This window comes from Opisthocomus hoazin, chromosome 2, assembly GCF_030867145.1.
Source record: "Opisthocomus hoazin isolate bOpiHoa1 chromosome 2, bOpiHoa1.hap1, whole genome shotgun sequence".
Lineage (NCBI taxonomy): Eukaryota > Metazoa > Chordata > Aves > Opisthocomiformes > Opisthocomidae > Opisthocomus > Opisthocomus hoazin.
Genome location: NC_134415.1, coordinates 14,917,643 through 14,943,379, shown reverse-complemented (window position 1 = coordinate 14,943,379; position 25,737 = coordinate 14,917,643).

Genomic DNA, 25,737 nt, shown 5'->3' with positions numbered 1-25,737 from the left:
ATCTTGAGGGAAAAAAAACCCTAGGATGAACCAATTCAACAAATTAAGAACTACTCTCAGTCTCAGTTATGGGTGAAATTCTAGTAGTGCTGGAGAAGTAAGCAGAAGAACATTTCCTGCTGACAACTGTGGTGGCAGGAATTCACTTGTTTTCATTTATAGTCGTGCTTTAATCAAAAGAATATTAAAGAAGGCAGCCAAGTTCAGCATGCAGCTGCATTAACGCTGTGTTTGCCATGAATTTCACCCGGTGGACCACTGGTCCAGTCCAGCATTATTATTCTTCTGGGAAAGTAAGCATTTGCTAAACCTCAGTTTTAAAAAAGGAATCTTATGCAAACATGTCACAGTTAGAAATGTTCAGTGAAGGTGTATGATAAATATATTGGAATGTGTGGAAGATTTTATTAATCTGTCATTCAGTGTGCATGACAGGATCGCATATCCATTCTTTATCTATTTTTGAACTTAAATGCATGGTTTTAGTTGCATTTACCATATTTCTATTGTTTTATAAAACTGGCATGTTTATAAATAATGGTATAGCTTGATATTTGTGAAGTGCGAGTTTTACAGAAACACAGCACCTTGGTAGCTGTCACTAATATTACCTCAGTGCGAAAGCAGATCATGTAAAGTACTCCAATTTATTTTTAATGTAATAACCACGAGGCTGTAGGTGTGGAGCTGAACACAAAGCTGGTGAGATATTTCAGTTCCCGAGTCATTTGTATCGTCTCTCTGTTCAATACTGATCCCTAGCAGGCTGTTGCTTTACTTCTTGCTCTGTGGTGCGGTGGACACAGCTCATAACAGAGTTCTTAATGACTCTGTCAACTTTTACCAAGGGATAAAATGGGCACTGTTTTGGCCTTGATCTTGGCAGTGTTGCTACTCTGGCAAGCAGAGTTAAACGTAGGCACCACCCGTCTTTCCTCTAAGGCAGCTCTCCGAACAGAAAAAGGAGCGTAGCTACCATTTACTTTCAGAAAGCAGAAATGGCTACGGCATTTTAGCTTAAGCAAGAGAGAGATCACACCTCCCTCTTTCTCTTGGGGGTGCGAAAGTAAGAGATAAAAGTTAAAAAGGAGAAAATGTAAGCATACATTGATGCTGTCAGACCTTGGGAAAGCTGGCAGTGCTCTCCGGCGAGCCAGTTTCCCTCGGTCCCCTTGGTCCCCACGGGAGAGCAGCCTTTGATGCCAACCAGCAGAAAAAAGGTGCTGCTCTGCTTCTTCATCGGGTGAAAGCAGTGCTCTGGGGGAGAGTGCGAAGCTCAGCCAAAGAGGAGCTTGTTTATCTTAACATGCATTTCAGGCTGCGGGTTCACCAGCGTAATGGCATCCACTGGTTTATGTTTCTGTAAAGTTTGTAAAAGCCCCCAGTGTGCAGTTTTTGAACTGATTTCAATTAGCGGGGAGCTCACTGCATGGGAAACCCGACTCCTGGTGAAGTTGGACAATGCCACGTGCAGAAGTCATGTTTTGCAAGAGGTATTTTGCCTATAAAATTTTCAGTCTTCACTTAATATAATATCTAGCACAGTACAAAGGTTTTTATTCTTTTCAGGACTTAGAGGATAGTCTGTGGGGTATAACGTACTCTTAGCTACCAAAACAAACCACTTCACTGGTTCTGAGGAGAGGCTGGTAATAGCAGCATTTGTTCAAATAGTGGAATAAAAGTAAAGCAGTTAATCTAAGGAGTACTGACAGACAAAAAGCAGTAGCAATAAAAGCTAATTGTCTGTTAGCTCCAGGTATATTTTTATTGAGTGTTTCAATCCTAGCCTAAAAGCATATATTAAGAACAGGCTCTGCTGTCTTCACAGATCAAGCAGCAACTGCAGCAGACTGAAGTCTCGTTTTTCTCTGTACTTTCCTCCCTAGCCCATCCCTTCTTCAGCTAGCTGCCTCCAGTTAGAGCAGCTTTTAATGCCTCTGTGTGGGTCCCACTGAAGCTCTTCTCGGTAGCCATCAACCCACAGCAGCAGAGTGATTTCCTTACGTCCCCACTTATATTCAGCAAAGCATAGATTTCGAGAGGAGGCCACTATAGTTCGATGCAGAAGAAGGGAGCAGCTCATCATCTCCGCATGAGTTTGATTTTTTTTTCAGTGACAGAAAACATATTCACAAGGTCAGTAGCATAATCAAGACTTGCATTAGTCATTTGACATGGTTTGTGTATAGCACACATTAGACATTTGGTCGACGTGTGGAAGACCTGCAGATTTGCTGATGTGGACTTGTGTCTGATTTTGTTGGATGCAGCCTTTCAGCCTGGGCACCAAGAAATCAGATGACCTTTCAGATGCCCCAAGTCATCTCCCATCAGCTGGGACTCGAGCCCAGGAGCTGCGGCTTTATGTCATTGGAACCCTCTCAGATTTTCCAATAATTTGTTTATTCACCCAACAACAACAAAATCCACAGGCTACAATGATTTTATGCTCCATCCCCTACCTTGAAATAACAGGGCTTTGTTTTTTGTGGTATATTTATATTGATTATTAATAACAAATACATTAATTGTTGTTGCCTTCCAGTAATGGGACATGACCAGCAAGACTGTGCACAGATAAAAAAACCACGTTACTTGCTATTTCAAGTAAGGCTTATGAATCAGCTAACCCTTGGCAGACCAAAGATGGGAAATCTTTTTTGCCTTTAAAAGACACTTTGTCATAACCTGCATTGATCAGCACAGTTGTGACTGTACTGTATTTGGTTATTTTTATCTAACACCTGGCAGCAACTTGTGCATCTCGACTGAAACCATCAATTGAGCTATTAAGAAGGAAGACACATTTAATAACCCCTGCAGTTCTCATCACAGCAGGGCTAAGTCTAACGGTGATGTTCTTAACATCAGCACTGAATTTTAGTGCTCTTTATTACGTTGGCCTTGTTTCATTAGAATTCAGCATTCTTCAACCTACTTACAAAACGTATAGGTTGTATTCTGCAAATTTTTTTGGCTGTCATGAGTGGATTAGTGTGGTTGGAAGACCAAGTGACAGTATTCACAGAATAGAGGGGAAAGTCAATTGAATTTTAAAATATAAGCACTTATGGAGGCTAGAGAGGAAATAATGGAGGCAGGCTCTTCTGCCTAACATGACAGTGGGATCTGAAAGTAGAAGAAGATATGGAGGAAAAACAGGGGGAGCAGCTGGAGTGAAATGCCGTGTTTGTTAGGCAGGAAATCAATAATCTTTGGTGGGTAAATCTTATACAAACCTTTATTCTGGGCCTGCTGTGTTTGGAAATTACAACAAAAGAAACAAAAGCTTGTAACTTGGAAAAATCCAACCCGAGGTTATGCGTGTTTACCAAGCTGAAGGGGTGCCTGGAATCATTCTTTTTTAGAGGAAAAACAAGTGAGAAGAATTTTGCTGGCGAGAGCTGAATGCGTACTCCTCTGGAAGCAGAAAACACGTGGATTTGATCACACCTCTTTCTCCTGCTTCCAGATATCTGTACTTGCCTGAAGAATGCTACTCTCCCTGGGATAGCTAAGAAAACCAACGAGACCATGAACTTTTCCAAAGACAGCGACAGGGAAGCAGGGGCTCCGGCAATGCAGCTCATTGTGTGACCCTCTGGATCGAGCAGGAGTCCCTGGTGCATCCCAGAAGAAGGACATTTCAGGAGATGCAGTCTGGTGGGGCAAGTGGGAAGTGACCCCTGGGGAGCAGCTGGATTGTAGGACGATGTTTTCCAACCTGCTTGGTCAGGCTGCAGCACTGCCAATCCCAGATGTTCACAAATCACGAGGAAAGTCTGAGAAAGACCTGAGATTGGTTAAAAACTTAAAACTGAGATTTTAAAAAGAAAATAAATTTAGGGTGTGGTTTATTGCTTTCAGGCTTCTTAGCCTTTAGAGTGCACTTGAGTCATGTTTTTGAGTTTCTCTTTGCTACCACAAGGTCTAGGAAACTTACTTAAAACCATAAGCCAAGATTCTCACCTAATCATTTGACTGTGGGAGCTGAAAAATATAAAATTATGAGAGGTGCAGCACTGACTGGTGGGGCCAGGCATATGGCAAGTGCTTGGAAAAGGCTCTTTGAGAGGGAGAGGAGGCAGCCTGGGAAGCGGGTGCAGTGGAGAGGCTTGGGAAATCGGTAGAGATGGGTGTTGAGAAGCAGGCAGGGGGAGAGGATGCCTCTTGAGAAAGATGAATTTGTCACGGTAAATGTCTAGGGTGATACAGCAGTGGTATGGACATCAAGCCTCTCGCTGGGGCCTTTGCCTCTTTGGGCATGCCAGGTCCAACTTCCAAAGGAGACGGGAAAATGTTTCCTACAATAACCTCCATGAGTTAACCCCTGCGAGTCCTTGGTACAACAAAACGAACTGTTTACCAGATGAATTTCCCTTCCTGCAGAGACTGAGATTATTTGGTTGATTTACAGATAGAATATCACAGCACTAGATTTCTTACTCAGAGAAGGGGGTGCTTTGCCTGCGCAGAGTGAGTGAGGTTGATCAGTGGCAAGTCCAGACCAGATTAAAACTAACTGAGAAGGTGACCTGTGGCAGCCCTAACTCAGCTATTCAGTGTGGTAAGAGAGTAAAAATCTTTAGAGCATAGAGAAAGCCAAAGAGCAACTGGTTTGAAAAGATGAAATAGTCTTAAGGTTGTGAACATTTACATTTTGCAATTTCCGTGTTTTAAAAAATCAAGTCAAGCCAGGAGTGAATTAGGTTGTTGAGAGCTGTGAAAGGCCTTAGCTTTGAATTAGCCTCACTTTAGCCGTGGGATGCTTCCGAATTCAGTGCAGAAGTGGAGACGAGACTGCCTCGCAGTTCAAGCGCAGGGCGAACATTTAGGAAATTGCAGTCCTGTTGCCAACTCAGCTGCTGCTGAGGGGATGAGTATACTCAGTGTGAGCAATTTTATAGGTGAATGTAGGGAGCTATGTATGCAGACCTTAATGACTCTTCAGTATCCTTCACTTTCGGAACAAAGAAATGGCACAAAGCACGCCATGATGTGTTTTCCTCGCAATTTAGCAGTCCCTGCGTCCCACCAGAAACCCCTCAGCTGAACGCAGAGATTGCATTTGCATTTCTGCATGCTCTGTGGACCATTTGCACTAGTCAGCATTAGGCACATAACTTGATGGACTGGTCTCCGACAGGTGGAGCAGAGAAATTCTTGCAAGTGGCGAATGCGAGCCAGTGCAGATGGTGCACGGGGACTAGCTGGCCACTTCAGATAGCCACATCTGGGTGTGTGAATACCCCTTTTTCTCTGTCCAGAAGCATCCTTGGATGACTCATGGCATTCACAGATGGAAGTTCTGTCTGAGACATTGTTAAAAAGAATTACTCTTAAAAAAAGCTCCCAAAAATAAGTAAAAAAAAACCAAACAAAGCATGTTGTTTTTTTTTCTGACAAATACCTACTCCACTGGATGATGTTTTTATTATGCTTACTGCTGTATTGAACAAACTCCTTGCTGCACTGATTGCTAGCTGGGGTTTTGGGCTGACCAGCTCATACTTACACGTGTCTTCACAGACTCTGCAGTGGTGCTGCATGCTGAAAAAATTGTGCAGATTAGGCACTTTTGAATATCCTGTTAGAAGTATCAGTTCAATACATTTTGTTAAGAAACTTGAACTAAAATAGAACCATGAAATCAAAGCCAATCTAGCATTAATATTCCACGAAAGTAAAAGTGGAGCATTACAGACATCAACTCAAAATCAAGTTAACAAATTGACTGCTACACTGGATGAAAATGAAACCAAATTGCCAACTTGATGAAAACCCACAGTGTTTATGAACTCTGACAATCTAAGAAAGCACGTCTGTTTAGCTAGGAATTTCAAAAAGCACATTTTCTCAGAGCTGGACACAAATGTAGCGCTAAGCTGGGTTATGCAATGGTGAAACCACCATTTCAGAGCCAATTATCCAGCTTAGCTCTTCGGATGCTGTTCCTCCGCAATTCCCATTCCCACCCCCCACCCCCACAAGAGCCATCGTATGTAGCACAAGCTTGGAAGAGGATGCTTCTGATAAGCAGAATTTTGACAGGTGTTATTTAGCAGAAATTGAAGATGACAATTTCAGGTCTGTCAGGATTAAACAGAGGCATCAGAAAATACATAAAAGAGCAATTTTATGCAATGTTATATATAACTTCTAAGCCTTGGGAACTTTCCTTCCCACCTCTTCTCTTTTTTTGAGAGATTTGTGCACATCTGGAAATATAAAGCTACACTTTAACACTGGAAAACTGAACAGTATAAAAAGACCTGGACATCTTCTAACCAGCAAACAAAATAGGAAAGGTAAAAATAGATGACTAAGACAAATGTAGTGTAGCTATCTTTTGAACTCCTTCACTCCTTCACACTTATGGAAGAGAGGTGGGGACTAGAGCTGAGGAGGGAAATGGCAGTGGTCATAGCCCTCGAGATGAGGGCTTTCCTGATTTAGGGAAAGACTCGTGAAATCCTGACGCTGCTGGCTGGTGACAAAATTCCTATTAGTCAGAGATTTTAGAGGATCTGCAACTTCAGTCCTTTTCCAGTGTTACAGGCTGCTGTCCTGGAGTCAAAGGATGTTTGAATTTTCAGATGTCCCTCAATCAGATTTGCAGCCCTTTCCTCCAAGGATGAGCCATGAGTCTGTGCTGGCCTTGCAATTTCGTCCGACAGGACTCAAATTCACTCTTACACAGCAAATATTGTTAAAGAAAAGCTGTTTAAATGAGAAGCATATTGTGTTTTGAATGCACAGAAAAGGATACCTTACTGGGCTCAAACTCATCATATGGATACATAAGACTGAATAACAGGAGCACGTGTGACTGCTTCTGAGGGAGCTGCCATTATCTTTGGTGAGGCAGAGTCCCAAGATAACACCATCCAATTATTTTATGGAACGTTCAACATTTATAAGATTTTTTTTTTTTTTAAAGTAGCTGTTTGGGAAAAGTAAACTACAAAATAACTTGGCAACAAGCAGTGTTGACACTGTCTGTCAGCAAAATTAAGAAATAAAAATGTACCATGTGTCTCATCACCTCAGCTACTTTTCAGAAGTTCTTGCTTTCTGTTTTGGAAATGAGCTATAAATCAGACAGTTTCTCAGCAGGAGTCTTTCTCTTAATGTGTTTTATACAATAATATTTATTCAGCTGAAATCTACAGTAAAATCTTACGTTTTATCTGTGGTCCACATATAAGTTATTTTTTTCAAACCTGTACTTGAATCCCATATTTTCATAGTACATTTTAAAAATTTGTTTACATTTTTGGTTTTTATTGCCAATTTTTAGTTTATTTTTTATTTTTTCATCTTGGTTTTTATTGCCAGAGTCACTGCTAGATCTTAAAATCCCAGAGGGACCAACACATGACCTAAAGGGCAGTATGGTTCTTGCCTGAAATCTAGCAATTTGACATTGTGTGTGCCCAGTTTTGAAATGTAAAATTCTGTTAATTTTTCTATTTGTTTTCCTTTTGTTTGGTATGGTAGAAAACATTGTGTCAAGACTCTGTGGAAAAAAATGTGCAACTCCAGTTTGTACTCTTCTTATAGGTAGTGTGGTTGCACACAGAGTTGCTTCTCCCTTTGAACGAGCTCTTACATCATAGACTTGTGGCTCCTGTCTGTGTAACAATACACATTTATCTCATAAGATCTACTGCTTTAATATTTAAGATTTAAGGCAGTGTGTATATAAAACTTTATTAAGAATAAAATTAATTTTTAGATTTTAAGATTTTTTTCAGTGGACAAACATATGTATTGTTTTTTCAAAACTGTGCAGAATACCAGAGAGGAGGAGAACTGGAGAACTGTATGGAGAATCTGTGTCTAAATAAGGGTAGCCGAAAGAGAATAATCTTTGGGTCAGTAATCTTCATTCTGATAAAGTTCCTTCCGAATTAGGAAAGTGTGAGGTTTTCTTTATTGGCTTTAATGCTTTGAGTGAAAACTCCAGATTAAATTCAGCCAGTAAAAGAGAAGCCTGCCTTGAAGAGTCATTTACTTAAGACAAATTTTATCCACATTTTCACGTGGCGTTCTGAAGCTCTTAAACCAAGTTTACAATTGAAATTATCTTAGAGTGCACTGGAACGTGAAGAAATCTTTAACATAAAACCATCTCCAACTCAGAAATCTCACAATCCGGAATTGTTTTGAGGGAGAAAGGACAATATTCTGAGATTATTGGAAGTCTAGGACTGCCTCCAACTCAGAACAACAGTTTTATCTTTTAATAAAACTTGAAAACTACGGAGTTGATCTCTTGCTTTGTAGAGATCAACTGGAAAAAGCCCCCACCAAACTGTGCCCAGACTGAGTCTTCAGGTTACAAACGTGATGCTGTTGTTTCTTCTACACAAAGTTTTGCATTGGAAATTGCAGTCATGTATAAAATGCTAGTTCAAAAATAGTTCTCCATAAGGGAACATATCTCAGCATAAATACAGAGGAGCAAGTTAAACTGGAGCTTTCAGGTTAGCATTTTTGGACTGAATTTCCTCTGTGGCAGAAAGAGGCAGCTGAGATGAGTGATAAAGTGACTGGATAAAAACTCTCCTCCCAGTCTGTGATCCCAGCAATCATAAACTAAAGAACTGGGATCATCTTTGTAAGCCATCAGAGCCTTCCCCTATAGCTGCAATTATGCTGCTTATTTTAATAAATGCAAAATCACTGTAATAGTTGCCTCTAACGAATACAAAGGCTAACTCCAGTGCTTGCTTCCCATCAGAAAATATTTTCAGCTATTTTAATAGCAGAATTCAGCTCATATTTGCATCCATTGAAGCTAATGACCAATTTCCCATTGGCTGCAGTGAGGAGCAGGACTGATATTTGTTACTTTTAAGACTTGTCTTTTTAAATCCTATTCAGCGTAAGGCGCAGTTAGAGATGAGCTTTCTTTTTGATCAGAGAGCTGTGAGTCTCTCTCAGAATTAAACCACAGGCCGGGTCATCTCCTGCCTCCCCATACCCTCACCTGCGTAGCTGTCGCTCATGTCATCCCTCTGATCAGAGAAACAACGCTTGCAGTAGTTATTCAGGTTTTAAAGGATTTCTTTAAGAAAGTTCTATGCTACAGATTCACTAACGTTTCTTTAGTTTGGATGAGGGATGTCAATCAGCAGCATTGCCAGTTTATGAACTGCTCCTGTTTCCAAAATCACTTCTATTGTTACGGTCTGACAAACTACCCAGAGTTCAAAAAATTGCTGGCTGCAGGGGCTAATTCAGCTCCTGTTTGCGGCTTTTCATTCTTTCCCCCCGCCATGATTACTGTCCTATTTTTTTCTGACGGTTGTTAAATCACCAACTAATTATGTATTATCAAAGCTGCACAGAGCAGTGGAGTTTGTCTCGCGGCTGATGTACTTAAAAACAAGCCGGGTGAGTCAGACAGTCGGGGTAGGGACGCCGGTGCCGCTCCACCCGGTGCCTGTGCTAGCGCTTATTCACGCCTTCCCTTTGTTCTTCTGGGCTCTGTTCACTTTGTACCGCTGCACAGCGAGAATAGGTACTGACTGCTGCACGGTGTATGCTTTAATGTTTTTTTTATTATTATTACGAGAGAACAAAAGCGCTCCTAAAGGTGTGTTTTCTTTCTGGGAGAATTTCTCCGTAATGCAGTGGCTTGTATGTTGAGGACCTTGAACCTTGAAGAATGTGACAAAGATTACTAGATGTCAACTTGGTTTTGCTGGTAGCTGCTCAGACAGTTATTTGGAAGAAATGGAAAAACCCCGAGCCTCCTTCCATGCTGGAATGGGTTCAACAGTCTGCAAATATCAAGGCAGACATTTACACGCTGATCTCTTGAGAAGCCTGTGCACATATGGTATTCTTTTGCATATTATTTAATTAAAGCTCTAAAAGCATGTGAAATCTGGAATGCTCACTTCCAAGAACACCTACCACGTTAAATCAGACTCCCCAGGTTGAAACACCGAGGTATATTCTAAAATGTAATTTATTTTTTGTTTCTGTATTCTTATTTTTTCCAATTCCCTTGCCTTAAGCAACGAGAGACCTACATTCTCTTTGGTGTCTACTCAGTTTCACCTGGTGAACCTATGCAATACTGAAATGTGTAGGTTGCTACCTTGCGTGTCAACTGTTTTTTAATATAAAGGTATAAGGAAGGGTTTTTGCTGTCTGCAGAGTCTTGTTCATGTTGGTTTATAGAAATTCTAAACTTTCAGGTCTCAGTGTGACCCGACAACATTCCTTTTAACTATTATATTTGTTCAGTACTTGGCAGTTAAGGTAATATGCAGCAAGGGAAGATGGAGATTACCCACTCTGGGGTAGGAGGTTGGGAATTGCCTGCTACATTCAGCTGCCACTACTTGGAAAGAGATACTGTACTTGCCAAAGCGTGCTGCCTATAATTATCAAGCCTGTCAGTTTGATTACTGCTTTGAAAAAATTGGAAAAGAGAAAAAAGGAAAGAAAAAGCCCAAACAATTGGTACTGAGATCGTAGCTGTCTTTCAGACCAGATGGTCTTTCATACGACAGGGTGCTTACCTTGCTGCCCAAGAGCACTGGGAACAAATCCTGGATTTTCCATGGGTTGTTCTCAATGGAGAACGTGGCAGCATGTGGAGACATTGCTGGCTTTGGAACGAAGCGAGAAGGTCACGCAGCCAGAGCCCCTCTCTCTGCAGCGTGGGGGTGGGCTGATGGGTTGCCACATGTCTACACCCCTGTCTGCAGTGTGCTCTACCTGGCCTCCTACTTTTGTAATAACCAAACCAGTTCGCGAAGAAATGGGATCAAGCCATACTCATTTCTTCCGTTTCATTTTGATTTTGCTGTCTTTCGTACATGGTTAGAGAGGATTAACGTTTGTCACCCTTGGCATTTGTAACTCAGTGTTTTTAACAGGGAAAAAACGGTGTCGTGTAGCCACGCCTGCTCTCTTGCCAAAGCTGGTCGTGGTGTTCACGTGGGCATACCCAGCCTGGCTTGAAACAGATGATAGTGTAACCATGGCATTCACCTTCCTGGGCAATCTCAGAGCTCGCTACCATGGCTCGCTGCCTGACAGCAGTTGAAGCAGGTGCCTTAAGACTACCCGCTTTATGGTACACATGAGCTTTTGTCACAGCAGCAACAAAACAATGCCTACATACGTAGGGTTATATCCGTAAATACAAGAAAGCGCAACTCATTGAAAGCTCCCAGTTCCACAGGACACCTCGTTCCCCCGCCTTGCTTCCCTCCCAGGGCGTCCCTCTGGAAAACATGCAGCTAATTGTAGCTAGTTAAATTACTGGAGAATCTCAGATAGCTTAGGCAATTAACAGAAGCTTCATTTTGATTACTTTTGTGCAGGTTTTGTGCGGAAATGATGCTCTGAAGGCTCGTTTTAGGGAGAACACTATTATATCAATGTAGATGGAAATTTCTCTCTGATACAGTAACTTTTTTTGTTTCAGTGAGGACAACACCAAGACTGCCTCTTCCAGCAGTGAGATCTGATGACCCTTAAAATCAGAATGGGAATGTGAGAACTTAATGATCACCTTCAGTTGTAAACAGCGCTAACTGTAGAAGTAAAGGAATCATTAAAAGCTGTAAACAGAGTGTTCTGGTACTTCTTTTCCGATTATGTGTGCTGCAGTGGGACAGACCCGTTTGGTTCTGGGGACCCGGCAGCCGAAAACGCTGCTCTACAACATTCATCCGAAAGCGATGGCCCAGGGAGAAATAGGTTTGAACTTGCATGGACAGTCTTTGGATTATTTTCATGTGAATGGCAGAATGAAATAATTTGTGATTGCAGATAATGCATGAAGCAATTACCAGAAATGCGGTATTTTGGCCCAAGGAAATTCATGTTCAGGCAATAATTTCAAATGTTTTAAATTCTACACTTCTATAGTAGGTGACACAAAATCCTTTTTTGGTAATGATTGTATCACCAAGTCTGTCCTTGCATGCCCTTCCTTGTTAGCTGTTCAAGCATTAAAAAGATTTATGAACCTTGTCTTGCTTTCAACAGCCTCTTTTTTTTCTGCTTTTTTAGTTTGCAGTATTTGACATGCAAAATGTTACACTTTTTTAAACAAAGTGCTCCGAGTAATAAACTACTGCATTTAAGAATAAATATCTAACTTTATCTCTGCTCACTTAGACCTGGGAAAGGCTGTACAGTTACAGAAACCTCAATATTTCCATTCCTGGCCAGACTAGTCCAGCTGGTAACTTAACAATAAAGCTGATATTATTAGATGCTCCAGAGGTATAAGCAAGATATTTCAAGATGAACAGTGTAAAAAATAATGAATTGTTGAAAAAATGCATTAGATACAAATGAAACCACATTTAAATCTATCTAATGACTTCATGAAAATTTTACAATGTAACTTAATAAATAAACTTTCACCAAATATTGAAAGAAATTCTAGTCCATGTGGTAGTATCTTCTTTCTTTTCTATTATGGAAGAAGGATGTATTGAATTACTTTCTCTCAAAGTACATGGTTAGATATACCTATTGCATATCATCTCTTACTCATTTTGCTCTCTAAATCTTTACAGTGTCTCTTCTTATGGATATTCTTCCAGTTTATTTATCCTTTCAAAGTATATTTTCAGAACCCTTCCTATATCTACTTTTTTTTTTTTTTTTCAATAACATGAGAAATACCAAGTTCCATATACAACACTGGAATGAAATAGAATCAAAATGTCAATATTTTTTCTCATTCTCTGTGCTGTCTGCATTTTGCATCCTTTTGTGACTTCTGGGTCACACAGGTGACTCCCAGATCTATTTTTTCTGAATACTCCTACTTAATTTATGTGCATAATATTTGAGGAAACCAGAACTGAAATGAATCCAAAGTAGAAATTGAAATCAGAGGGAGAAATAAATGGAGCTACAATAAATGACCAGAGAAAATAAATAAGAGATCACCCAACAAGAACCAGGCTTTTCTATTATTTATACCTTCTGGAATAGAAATAAATCGGCTTTGAGGTGGCATGCATCAACATTTTCATCTGGTGTAAATCTTTGCGTGGTGCCCTCCGTCGGGACCGGGGGACCTGTGCAGTGGGATGCGTTGGAAGCGGCCGCCTGGGCAGCCTTCTCACCCAGTCGCAGGTGGGGGACGGCTGCACTCTGGCTCTCAGCAGAGCACCTCAGGGCGGAGGGGGAGCGCCAGCCATGACGGGCCTTCCCCCATGCCCTCTGGGGCAAGGCTGTCGTGGGATGGAGGAGAAACCCTGGTCCCTGAGGCAGGTAGCTGCCTTCAGCCCACAGACGGGGAGACACCGCATGCTCCTACGGTCCCAGCAGTGCAGGGAAAAAGCAGTTTGGAAAATCAGACACTAAGGACACTCCTCCTACCCCAGACGGGACGCTAGCAAGCACTATAACAACACAGGCTGTAATACAGCTGTCTGCTCCCAGTTCACGCGGTGTGCCTGGGTAGAGGCTTTTTTGTGCTGACTTGATACCCTCTGTAAATTTCCTTTGGATAACAGGAGTTGAGGAGCCATTCTCCTAGTCACAGATGAAGAAAGAGCCATAAATATGTGCACATGTTGCTTACGCGCTGCGGGTGTGTTAATGTGCTTTCTTCCCTCCCAGGAGTGATGCAGCGTGACAGGGTGGGGATGCGATCAGTCACTGTTAGCTTTACAGTAACGATCTTTTGATATTTACTCTTAAACTCCGTCACATATTTTTATTCCATCTTCAACAGGTGTTAACCTCTTTGCAGAAACAGCTGAGCATTTGGCTCTGCTCAGCAGTTTCTAATCAGAGCCAAAGGCAGTCCTGAAGCAATCGTAGTATTTCCCTTTTTAAATTGACTATGAATATTTAAAAGGAAATACTGCATTTCTGTGCAGCCTCGGCTAAACGCATTGCTCCCCCTGCCTCGGTAATACCTGCTTATAATGATGCAGAGCCAGCACGAGGCCAGTTGTCCAATTTTGCTCTTTCAATACACACTGAAACGTCCAGGGGACAAGGAGGAGGAGAAGAGCTGGCTAGTGAGCCTGCCCTTCACTCTGAATTGCTGCAGGGACCCTGTGCTTTGCAGAGTGGTGGGGATGGATGGGCAAAGTCCCTGAAAGATGGAGTCATCCATACCAGTGGTGGTGGTGGCATGCACAGCAGCTACAGAGCTGGGCAGCATTGCTGGCTTTAATAACTGGAGATTAACATAGAGCAAACCACCTCTAATATCCTTGAAAACTAATTATCTGGAGAGTAAAGAATATATTGCATATCTCTGCCACAGAAACACATTCTGCAGGCAGAAGCTTTGGCAATATTGGTGCCTTGCTGGGCTTGTGACTGACCTCGGATGTGCCACTGCCTCCTCTCCCTGCCTTGTGGGTTTATCAGAGAGAAGATCCCTGTGGGACCCATCTGGGGTGGCCTTTTGGGATTTGGCCACAAGAAGAAATTTCATCAGGCTGCACCATGTGTTTGCTGACAGTACGTTAAATGAGTTTTGGCCCTTGGTGTAGCTAACAACTGGTGGATTTTAGAAGTCCCATCACACATTCATGTTCACCATGGTTAATGTTAACCAACTTGCTGCATGACATTTGTGCGTTTGAGCACCATGTTGTAACAACATTTCCTGGCTCTGCTAGAGGGGTATTTGACTATCTGTAAATCTCAAATTGCGTTATAAAGGAAATTCCAGAACATAAATCCAGGAAATTCACAGTAAATGTCAAACCCGGAAAAAATCCAAACACGTAGTGGTGTTAAAATGCGCATACCTAAGAAATTTTATTAATCTGGGTTGCAAAGCAGAGCATGCCAGTAAGCAGTCAGTTAGACAGTCCCCTCTATTGATCAGCAACCATCCCTATGGAAAACCCTTGGAGCAAGGCTACCTTGCTGAAATGGTTTGTGGTCCTGTGGCAAACCAAATCCTCACTTCTTTCTCTTTCTTGCTGCAGCTGCTCTGTCCCTGCCATCTGAAATGCCTTCATCGCTTTCCTTGATAACGAAACCCTGAGCCAGTCCTGGTGGCTGCAGAGTGCTGGAGCTGCCTGCAAGGAGCTGGAGAGGAGAAAGCAGTGACCAGGGTGCAGGAGATCTGCTGGCATTGCCCAGTCACTGCCTGCCATGATACTCAGGGAATTTGCCCGTTATTCCTCCATACCAGGTGGCCTGCATAGAAAATGTAACATCCAGGAAATCATGATAGTAAAATTTCTTGTGTTTGTGTTGCCTCTCAGTCTGACAGTAGTCCCTCGGGGTGGTTGCAGACAGAGTGACTTACAGCAGCCCCGGGAGTTTCCTAATGAGTACAACAATTTCTCCACATCTGGGTTTTTTTATACCAAATAGGTATGGGTGCAGTCAAAGCCCCTGTTTTGTGCTGTTTTTTTATACTTTCTGTCACACAGGGAAAATCATACTCCAGAACCGTCTGTTGTTGTTTCATATGAAGTGCAGGAAGGGGGCGGGGGGAGGAGGATACTCTCAGAAAGCCCAGAGAGGCAACTTGGGTATCATGACAAAAAAAAATAATAAATCTTATTACAGCAGCAAATGTAGAGAGTCCATGGCTGAGATGTGCTCAACAAAACCAGCAATGTCCCCACTGAGCTTCTGTGTCTGCAGGTGGGTTACGTGCTCCATGGCCACCAGCTTCTCCGCATCCCCCTGAAACTTGGGGCCCAGAGCCGAAGCTGGACCCCCGGCACAGCCTCGCTGTTGCTGACCAGAGCAGGGCAGTAACTTCTCTCAATCCGCTTTACTATTTTCCCCAGCACCCGCTTAGCTCCCAGCCCGTTTCACAGTGTAGAGGGAGATGTTTTATCTCTCACCAAAGCAAACCCATCCAGCCCTGGTATCTGATCCTGATGCCCATGGAGGAGGCTGCATTCTTCTGGAAGTGGGAACTGAAAATAGAATTTTATTGGTTTATCACAATCCTACTGCCTGGTGGGAAGCACTCTGTATTATTTAGAGTAAGGTGGTGGGCTGTGCTAGGAGGGCTGCTGAAGAGTTAGTGCGTCAGTGCACTCAGTATCAGTACTGGAGAAGCCTGACCTAATGTAGAGCAAACTGGTAGTTTGCTGCAAGATGACGGGCTCTGTGTGGCAGCGTGGGAAGTACAGACCTTTGGGCAGGGCTTGTTTGCCCTTGACTCTGTTGCCTGCCCGTGTCTACTCTCCATGGCATCATTTACTTGTGAGGATCCTGCTGAACAAGTCACTAGGTAAGGTCTTGAAGGGGCAGGGAGAGAAAGAAAATTTCAACCTTTTGACAAATGCAGGAAATAAAGAAATGTGACTGGGGAAGCTTTAAAGAATTAAACAGTATTTGCTTGGGTTTTTTCTTCAAGAATTATTAAACCTGCCAGTTTAATCATTTCACTTTATCAGTTTGTAGATATGGAACAAATAGGTAAGCAATGAAAGGCATTTTCAGTGGTATTAAACCAAAAGTTACTTCTGATCAAACGTCAGGAGAAACATGTTACTTACTGTATACTGTCAGAAAGAGAATTTTCCCATGCTTATTTCTGCTCAGATATTGTACTTGCATATACTGCACAAAGTAAAAAATGAAAGTTGGACACCGTGGAGAACACAATGGGTTACTTTCCTACAATAGGCAGCCTATTGGAAAAATCAATGTCTGAGTTTCTATTTGCTTTCTCCTCCTCCTCGGATCAAATAAAGCTATTAATTAGTGTTATTCGTGGTGCTGTTGCCCTTTGCAAAATATACTCATTAAAAATGCTTCTTCGTTCAAACGGTGTTTCATAAATTGTTCTCAACCACAGTTTACAAATGAGATCGAGTTTGAAGAAAAAGTACATAAAGTCCAAGAGGTAATCAGACAACAGTAAATAGAAAAAGATTTATTTGTAGAACACATGTAGCACAGTAGCATTATTATACTTCAAGCCTAAACATTAAAATGTAGAAAATCATTACATAGCTATTAGGATTACCTAGAGCGGCTCTAAAGAGTTGGATCCCTCATTTAAAAAATCAGCATCATAAAATGGCACCAAATTCCCCAGCTCAGCCTGAAGTTCATCACGGACCTTATTGCTCATGCCCATCTGCGAGTTAAAAAGAGGTCTTGTGACACACCCCTTTGTGCTGGAGAGTTCTGGTCGTGCATCGCCTCAGAAATGCGGCCGGGGGCACATGCCCTGAAATCTGTTTCTTTACCGCTTGAGCAGCTGTCTCGAGGTGGCTAGACACAATGAAGTGCTATACATAATTATTTCACCCGTGGCTGAACGACGGCCAGCTTTGCTCAAAAGCCAACAGCTGTTTAATAACGTATGGTCACATGCGGTACCAGTCTATTAAGGGAAAAGATAAATATATAATCCAGTTGATGTTTTAGGTCATCGTTTAATAAACCAGTTTGGAAGTGAGTCAAGACAGAGGGTGCATCCTGATGGGTTCAGAAATACCGTGGGACCTTTGATAGCACCAGGGGTGCCCAGGCAATGTCCTTCCCCCAGGTGGTGCCTGAGGAGCATAGTGTCTCGGAGCAACATCGTGCTGAACACTCAGCATGGGGCCACTTAACAGCTGTGACGCTCCTCTGGGTATCCCACTGAGACTCAGGCGTGTTTTATACAGGAAGTCTGAGAGGCTCTGTTTGTGTTGCACTGTGTGCGTATCCTTAGATATGCTCCTCGCTCCGCGTTTTGAAAGTACTAATATATGTTCCCCAAATCTGGTCAGTTCTTGCTCCTGCCTCAGGCATGAGGGGTTAAGGTAACTGGGTTTATTAACCATTTCCCAGTTGCTCTTCCCAGGTGGCGAAGACGTCTGCAGCGACCACAGTCGTGGGAGGGATATGAGCGAGTCACATCTACGGTCTTCCTGCAGGATAGTCTCTGTGCGGGACCCCAGAGGTGAAGGGGGCTGAGCCTCTCCCCCAGCTGTGCCTCCTCCCAGAGGGAGGATGAAGAGGATGAGTAGGGCCATCTGCCGCCATGTGGCTGCCACGGCTGCAAGGCTGGATGCCCCCCTGCCCCCTGGGCAAGGGGACAGTGGTGGGGATGGCTGCTTGTATGCCCTGCAACACAACAATGTGGGGCTTAGGACTGCAGCTGCCTCTTTGTGGGACTGTTTTGGCCTAATAATACCATTTTTTGCCTGTTCTAAACTCAGTTCTGTAGTCATTCATATATCCTAGTCTTTAAAGTAGTAGTGTAGATCAGGTACAGGAACAGCCACAGTCCTCTCTCCCCAAGAACTTGAACAGCTTATGGCAGCAAGAGCCAAATGCTGCTGTCATCCTCCTTCCCTTCTCCTGGTGTTGCACTTGGTCATCAAAGCAAAGCAGAGGAAGGCCAGCCAGGTTTCGAACACTTTTAATAATCTGATGGTTCTACTTCTAATAAAACTTTACTATGTCAGTAGAGCCTAAAGGAAGGAAAAACCTGACTTTCTTCTGTCTCTTCTCTTTTACTCTTACCTGTCCGGTCTCAGGTTTCCTTCCTGAAGCCAAGCAGTTTGGATCGTAATCCTGTCCTTCCGTCCCAGAGGGTGCTGGCTTCGAGGAGGGAAGCTAAAGCTAGCTGACTAGAAGCTGCATATGTATTTCATTTACAAGGTGCAATAAGTTGCCCCACCACTGTCAGTTGGTAAGTCGGGCTATCAAACTGGGCAGTCGTTAGCCTGACAGAGGAGTAGCGCAAAATTAGGCTCCCCAAGTGCTGACTGAAGTTGCGCTTTTTTCTGTCGAAATAAAAAATAAATTAACCTTCAAGAAACGAATCTTTCAGAATCCATAAAAGCTATTCATCGAGTAAGAACCGTGCACCCAGAAAGTAATGAAAAGTCACCTTTCAGAATTGCCATGGAACTGTAGTACCTTGTAACACACAAACAGACTGTGTTTCTCATAAATGATTTTTTTAAACTGGAACTATGAAATATGTTATGTTAAAGCAACTTTAATGATAATCTAAAACCTAGGCTCCTCTGTTCTCAGAAATATCCTTGAAAAATAATGGCATCTTGATAATTCCTTGTTATGCTTACCATCAGCTAAGACTATCATATCAATCAGTGTTATCAGTGTGAATAAAATGTCTTGCCCTTGAAAGAAAGGATTTCAAAACTATGATTGGTGCTTGAGTGTGACAAACAATGGGAAAAGACAATCTTCACCATCGTCATTAAAGACAAAAAAGCACAGCATTGAAAGAATAAATTATTCTCCAAGGAAAACGTTAGGACAAATGGGACAAATGGCCTTTATTTTGCAAAAGGAACATTTGAGGTCTTTCAGTGTTGTAAACTACATTAGCTGATAATAATAGTTTGAAGTAATTTAGTCTCTTTCACGTGTTCTTTAGTGGGGAGTAGTTTATAGCTCTACACTCCTGGTCCAGTATTGTGTTTGAGAGGTGATGTGAAAATACAGATTGTGTTCATCTGCAAACAAAACTGAGAGATTTGTTACCTGAGCAATGAATTAACTAAAAGTAATTGATTAAGATAGTCTAAGACACTGCAAATGTACCTGCTGCTGTAGAGCTTTACGTCAATAGAGGTATAGGACTGCTTTTAATTGGATGTCATATTTCTATGAGGATCTCTTGCAGGCAGATCTTGTGTTAACATTGTACTCCTTTACATTAGCATAAAAATGGATGACTTTTGATCTTTTTTTGTGCAGCCTACAGGAGCATTTTCACAAAAAACAGGATCCAGTCACTGAATCATAGCAGCAAATAATTAGAAACGGAAATGCCCTGCTGGGTTATTAAGTTCTCTCCTCTTGTAATGCAAAAATATTTCCTGTGATACGTATTTTTTTTTATGAAGTTCACTCTCAAATGATGCATCGTGACCATTTCATCATTTTCCTGTGCGTACCATCCCACAGATTCAACTATTAAGTGCCTTACTTACGTCTCATTAATCCTGGTTTTATCTGTTGGCTGTATCCTTGTTATCATATTCTCTAAGAATTAAGGAGAGCTGTGGGAAAATCTGTTTGTATGGAATGACATTTAGGTTTCTCCAGAACCACAAATGTAACATTTCTGAGGTACAATGCGCTTTGTTAACCTTTCATGTTTGCTCATCCTTTGAATTTTGCATTTCTGATCAGGACAAGAATCAGAAATAGCAAAATACATCAAGAAAACTGTTCTTATGGTGTTTAGGAAAAGAAAGAGAATGAGTATCTCATAAAAACTCCCTTTCTGTAGAAGGTTCTAGGCACATTTTGAGAACAAGAAGGAAAATTAATGAATTTTGTGTTCTTCTGAATACCCGTAGAATTATTCCAAGAAGTGTTTCGTTTGGTGGGCTGTTCCCCATATGGCAGACATTAAATATGACCCGTTCTTCACAGCAAGCCTGAAAAATGGAAATAAGAACTATACATCTTTAATCACAGACATGAAGATTATTCAAAATGAACGTTGTCCTCTTGGTTTGGAGATTCTCACTGGACAGAGCAGTCTTGGAAGATGATATACTAATAGTCCAGGAAACAATTAAGAGAGTACACTAGAAAATTACTGGTGCACTTTCTTGAGACTTTAGTAAAATATTTTGATGATCTTTCTATGTAGCATAGCTGTAGCCCTAATAAATCTAAGTAAGTACTTCAGTGGGTGAGGATCACTGTGCCATGCCTCTGGGCGAGAAGTCCTCGAAGTGCAGGCAGGCACAGGAGTCACCACCTGGAGCTGAGAGGAGGTTCAGAAGGACCTTGCCATGGAGACCTGGTCTGGTGGGGACTGGGCAGATTTTGTGGCTGCTCACGAAGTCACGTGATCACTAAGAGTCAGCAAAAGCAAGTGTCAGCCCTGCAAGAGTGTTGCCTGTGGAGAGTAAAAAAGGATTGTTGTCAGCTGCTTTGTACACGTTGTGAAAAATACGGCTTTATCTAGAAATCCCACAGCTCTTCTGTGGGCAAAACAGCTATTCATTTCAGGTCTGAGTAGCGACTCCAAACTCAGGTCCTGTCTCTGAATTATTCATCAATGCTAGCTTTATTTCTCCAGCTCCCTGTGAACATCTTGTGATCCTGGAAGGGAAAGATTTAACATGCCAAGGTCCTACCTAGCCCTCAGTGCAGAGGGCTGCCTTTCATTTCCTTTTGTCCTGAATGCAGCAGCTCACTGGGGAGGTGTTGGGATGCCAACTCTCATCCTTTTGTCCAGCCACACTTGATAGTGAATCAGATAAAATTTAATGGAGGTGATAATTACTTTTTCAACTCACTGTATTCTTATTTTTAATTTCATTGTTGGCTAATGATCTGTCTATCCTTTCATCTTGCATGTCTGTAGGGCTGAAGAACTGCTCCTCAAATTGCTCTCAGGTGAATACATCAGCAAGTGGCTACTTCCTAGCCATTTTATGATACTCCACAACTAATTAAATCTATTGCAGGAGATGTAAATCAAGAAGGATTTTTCTTACCAAGCACTTTACAGCTCCATATCTGAAAGCTCTTTACAAACAGAAGTAAATACTTTTATCCCTTCATGACCAGTGAAGCTTTTGTTTTGATGATTTCATTTGTACCTCAGATGTGTGCCTTGTAGGCCATATTGACATCCCTGTTCTTGGCCTTGCTCACAGGTACTGTCTTTATCCATGTTCTGGACGCTTCTGGGTTGTGGACAGGCTCTGCAAGCAACACAGATTGTCATTATATATAATTTACAACTGAAGACACAGAGTTATTGCATGATACAGAAAATCCATTGGACATCTAGGAATCCTGACTCAGGCTGTGCTTGACCCTGACAGCTTTGCTTTTGGTCTGAGCCCCGGTACAGACACAGAAAACGTATAGAGTCATAATAATTCACAGATGATGAGCAATACTTTTGAAATTATGCAAGATGGACTTCTGCTTGCAGGTTTGAAGAGGACAAAGTGCTCTCCCGTCTAGTAATGGTTTTGCCAGCTTTTCACGGAGAAAACCAGTTATTACAGACCATAGCTTTCTTTTTTTTCAGGGTTGTGCTGCCTGAGAGCGGGGAGATGGCAAACTGAAATCAGTAGATGACAGAAAAGTGTGCAGGGGTGTCTAATCAAGTTACTGAAGCCCTGGAAAACCCAAAGAGGGGCTTAAGAAGGCTTTGGAGAAGAGACAAGGATTTTTCTTGCCTTTGCAGGAACAGTCTTGTGGTCCTTCATCATTTGTAAGGAAGGTGGAGCTCATACCTTGACAAAACCATTCCTACCTTTCCATTTCCTGTCTTCTCCAGCTTCTCATCAAAGGGATGCCATGCCACTCATTCACCATTTAGGGTACCTCAGTGGCTATTATGTGGCTATTATTAAACACCATGTGGCTATTATGAAATTTGGAAGGCTCATGTAAATCTTAAGAAGCCAAACTTCTCCAAAAAGCTGTTAGCCCACTGTCCCAACAGCTGCCTGTCTTCCGTTCGATCTTCTGCGTTCATGTGCAGATACAGTCCCTTTTTTGTAATTGATCACTTCATGTTTAGGTACCTAAAAGAGATGGATGTTCTCATGAGATGATAGATGCTTTCATATGTTTGCAGAACCGCGGTGCAGGCTTGCTTGCTTTTCCTGATCAATCTTCTGAAGATGGAGAAATGGGAATGCAAATTATTGATAGCATCTTTTCTGTGTTTGCATGTCTAGAAGATTATTTGTAGGAGAGTTTGCTTTGGTAATGAACTCTGAACAAAATTTTGTGGTCATCAAAAAGTAAGGAAACTTGGGATGCAAGAGGCAGAGAGATCAGACAACGACAGCCTGATTAGGGAACAGAAAGGGCTGATACTAAAACATCCCTTTGCCCTCTAACTTAGCCAAGAGGAACCTCTTTCATTAGGATTTGCAGAGTAGCAAGTTCATTATGCAAATAGTTTATACTGGTTTACTGCTGTTTTCTTCTAATTCTTTCTGTTCTGACAAAAAGCTCCTGGTATACAAACACAAAGCTGAAAGTCCTGCAGTTATCAAAACTATAATTTGTTTTATACCTTTTTCTGTGGGACAGAGACATTTTCTTTCTTCTCAGATTAATTACACATTTAACATCCCTTTGGTTGTGCCAGCTCAAATGTTAGGGGAATCATGCTGAAGAGCAGATCAATAAAATGAGAAGTCAGCAAGGGCAATACCATGTCGGGGCTTCCCCAGTGATCCCCAAACCAGTATGATTAGTTTCTGCAGGATCACCCCAAATGAAGGGATCAGTGGTAGTGGGGAAGAAGGATTTTAATGATGCAGCCATCCAGGAATACAAGGGGCAACTAATTAGATGGAGAAGACTGAGAAGAGTTGGTGACTTTTTTTAGAAGATGCAGAAAGCAGAAGAGGGGACCCTGTTTTTGGATTAAATCCTAACCAGCGGGGCAGAGCAGGCTGTGAATGCCAGGGAGGGAGAAAGGGTGGAGCTCCTGACTCTTGAGGTGAGAAGGAGAAAAAGCAGCAAAACAGAGACCATGGGTGGTCAGAAAGCTGGATTCAGCCGTGCCAGAGGCCGGCTAGCTGAGGTCCCTCAGGAAGCAAATCTGGGGAAAAGTAATTGAGGTGAGCTGGCTGTGGCTTGCAGAAACAGTATGAAGAGCACAGCTGCAAACCATCTCTGCGTGAGGAAGGTGAGGAAGGGTAGCAAGAGACCCACTGGCTGAGTCACAACCTCCTTGCTGACTCAAGCCCAACAAGGATTTGTACAGAAATTGGAAGCTACGTTGACTTACTAAGGATGAGTATAAAAAGTTAGTACAGACAGAATAAGAAGTCTGTATCATAAGGTTATATGGTTGCAAAGACCACCTTGCAACTGAGCAAAAATAGGATGTGTATAAAGCTCACCAGAAGGAAAAAGGATTGTACTTGCCTCACCCTGTCCCTTGATTATTTTTTCTGTTATTCTGGAATATTTACTGAGCTTATTTTTTCTACCTTCTCATATCCCTACCCTTTTTAGAAAAAGGAACATTTCTTGTCATATTGCTATATTAGTTTGGGAGCAGTGAGACAGACTGTGGTACAATGAAGGGGCAAAAAGAAGCCAGAAATGACAACCACAGTGAGAAAAAAAAGATTCTTAATTTAAAATCCCAGAGGAAGTTGGGTTATTTAAATTGAGAAGCACTTGAAAAAGCAGTGCTCCTTTATAATCTACCCTCTGAAGGCATGAAATGTGCAATATTGACCCCTTATAAAACTTCCAAATTCCCCAGAGAAAAGCAAACATCTGAAATGCAGACATATTTGAGCAGCTCAAAACTCCCAGCTGTAGCAAAAGCCTGGGAAAGATAAAACTCCCACCCAAGTGTGCTCCTAAGGTAAAGATATGAGAGAAGGGATGGGAAAAGGTGTTCTCCAAGGGACTTCTGTCTCATCTAAAGTGTGACCCCTTTCTCAGAGAGTAGGCGTTAGGGTTTCTTAGCCCTATTGCCCAGCCATCTGGGTGACCAGCCCCATCACCTGGCCCATAAAGGGACTTCAATTAAGACCGAATTTAATCTTTCCAAGAATCGACTCTGGGTCTTCCCACCTGTTAACGGTGGCCTCCTTCGCAGCTTTCATCTACTCTCCTGTTATCTTGCTTTTGCTCAGCCCTACTGCTGCATCTTTTTCTCTCCTGACTTGTCTTCACCACTTCCTCACTGTAGTGGCTGTCTCTCGTGCCATGCCTGCTCATCTCATTGTCTTCGACTTGCCTGGGTTGGTCTCTCCTTGATGCCTCTTTTTTTTCTATAAGATTATGTATTTTCTTCATTCATCCTTCACCTTAGGTACATCTTACTCTTCTTTTTTTCTAAGCAGGTGCTTAGCAGGTAAAGTTCAGTGGTAAAAATTCACACTGTGTGAAGAGAGGCTTGATTCTTCCCAGGTAAGGCTATGCAATCAGCTTTTAAGCCCCGGTTAGGGGGAGAACTTCAGCTTGTGCCCTATATCCATCCTTGTTCAGCAATAGAGCAGGTTCTGAACCTCAAGCACATATTTGTATTTGAAGTCCACATAGAGACTTGCATCCTACACATTAATGATATTTCAAAATCTTTCCTGCTATCTACATTACCAGGCCACTTTTTTCAGTGTTCGGTGTGGAAGGTGCATTTTGTGGACTTCTTAGTAATTTCTTTGTGTCTGTGTACAATAATCTATTCATGCCATTGATCTGAAGATTTTGGGGGCTGAGAAAATGTTTTAAAGTATTTTTACATCAATGACAATGAAACTGAAGCACACCTTGTGACCAGGAGTCCTTGTCCTGGTTTTATGCTGTTTTTTATTTTAACAAGAGCATGAAAAAAGTGACTGCAAGTGCAAGTGGAGTGTTACAATGGAAGCGCCCTTTCTTCACGCCTTCAGAGCTTCTGATTATGTCTCTAGCAGCACATGTTAAAACCCTGCCATATATTTCTTAATCGCTGTTCTACCTGCTGTGGGGAGGGGAAAAAAAATCTCATCAGATGAATCACACACTCTGAAAATATAACAGTGATTTGACTTAGGGCAAACACTTCTTTTAAATGAACTCTGGCCTGCTCCTTCGAGCAACTCATTGGTTGCTCATTATTAGATGACTGCATGTATGTGAATGTATGTGTATTTGAATAAAGTACGGAGTGTATTCAAATAAAGTACAGATGGCTTGTGGACACCTGCATTCAGTTATACATTCATTTATACAGTTATGATGGTGCTGTTCATGTAATTCTTGGCTGTGATAATAAAGCTGTCTTAAACAGTATTAAAAAAAGCTAAGGGCAAAATAGTGAAG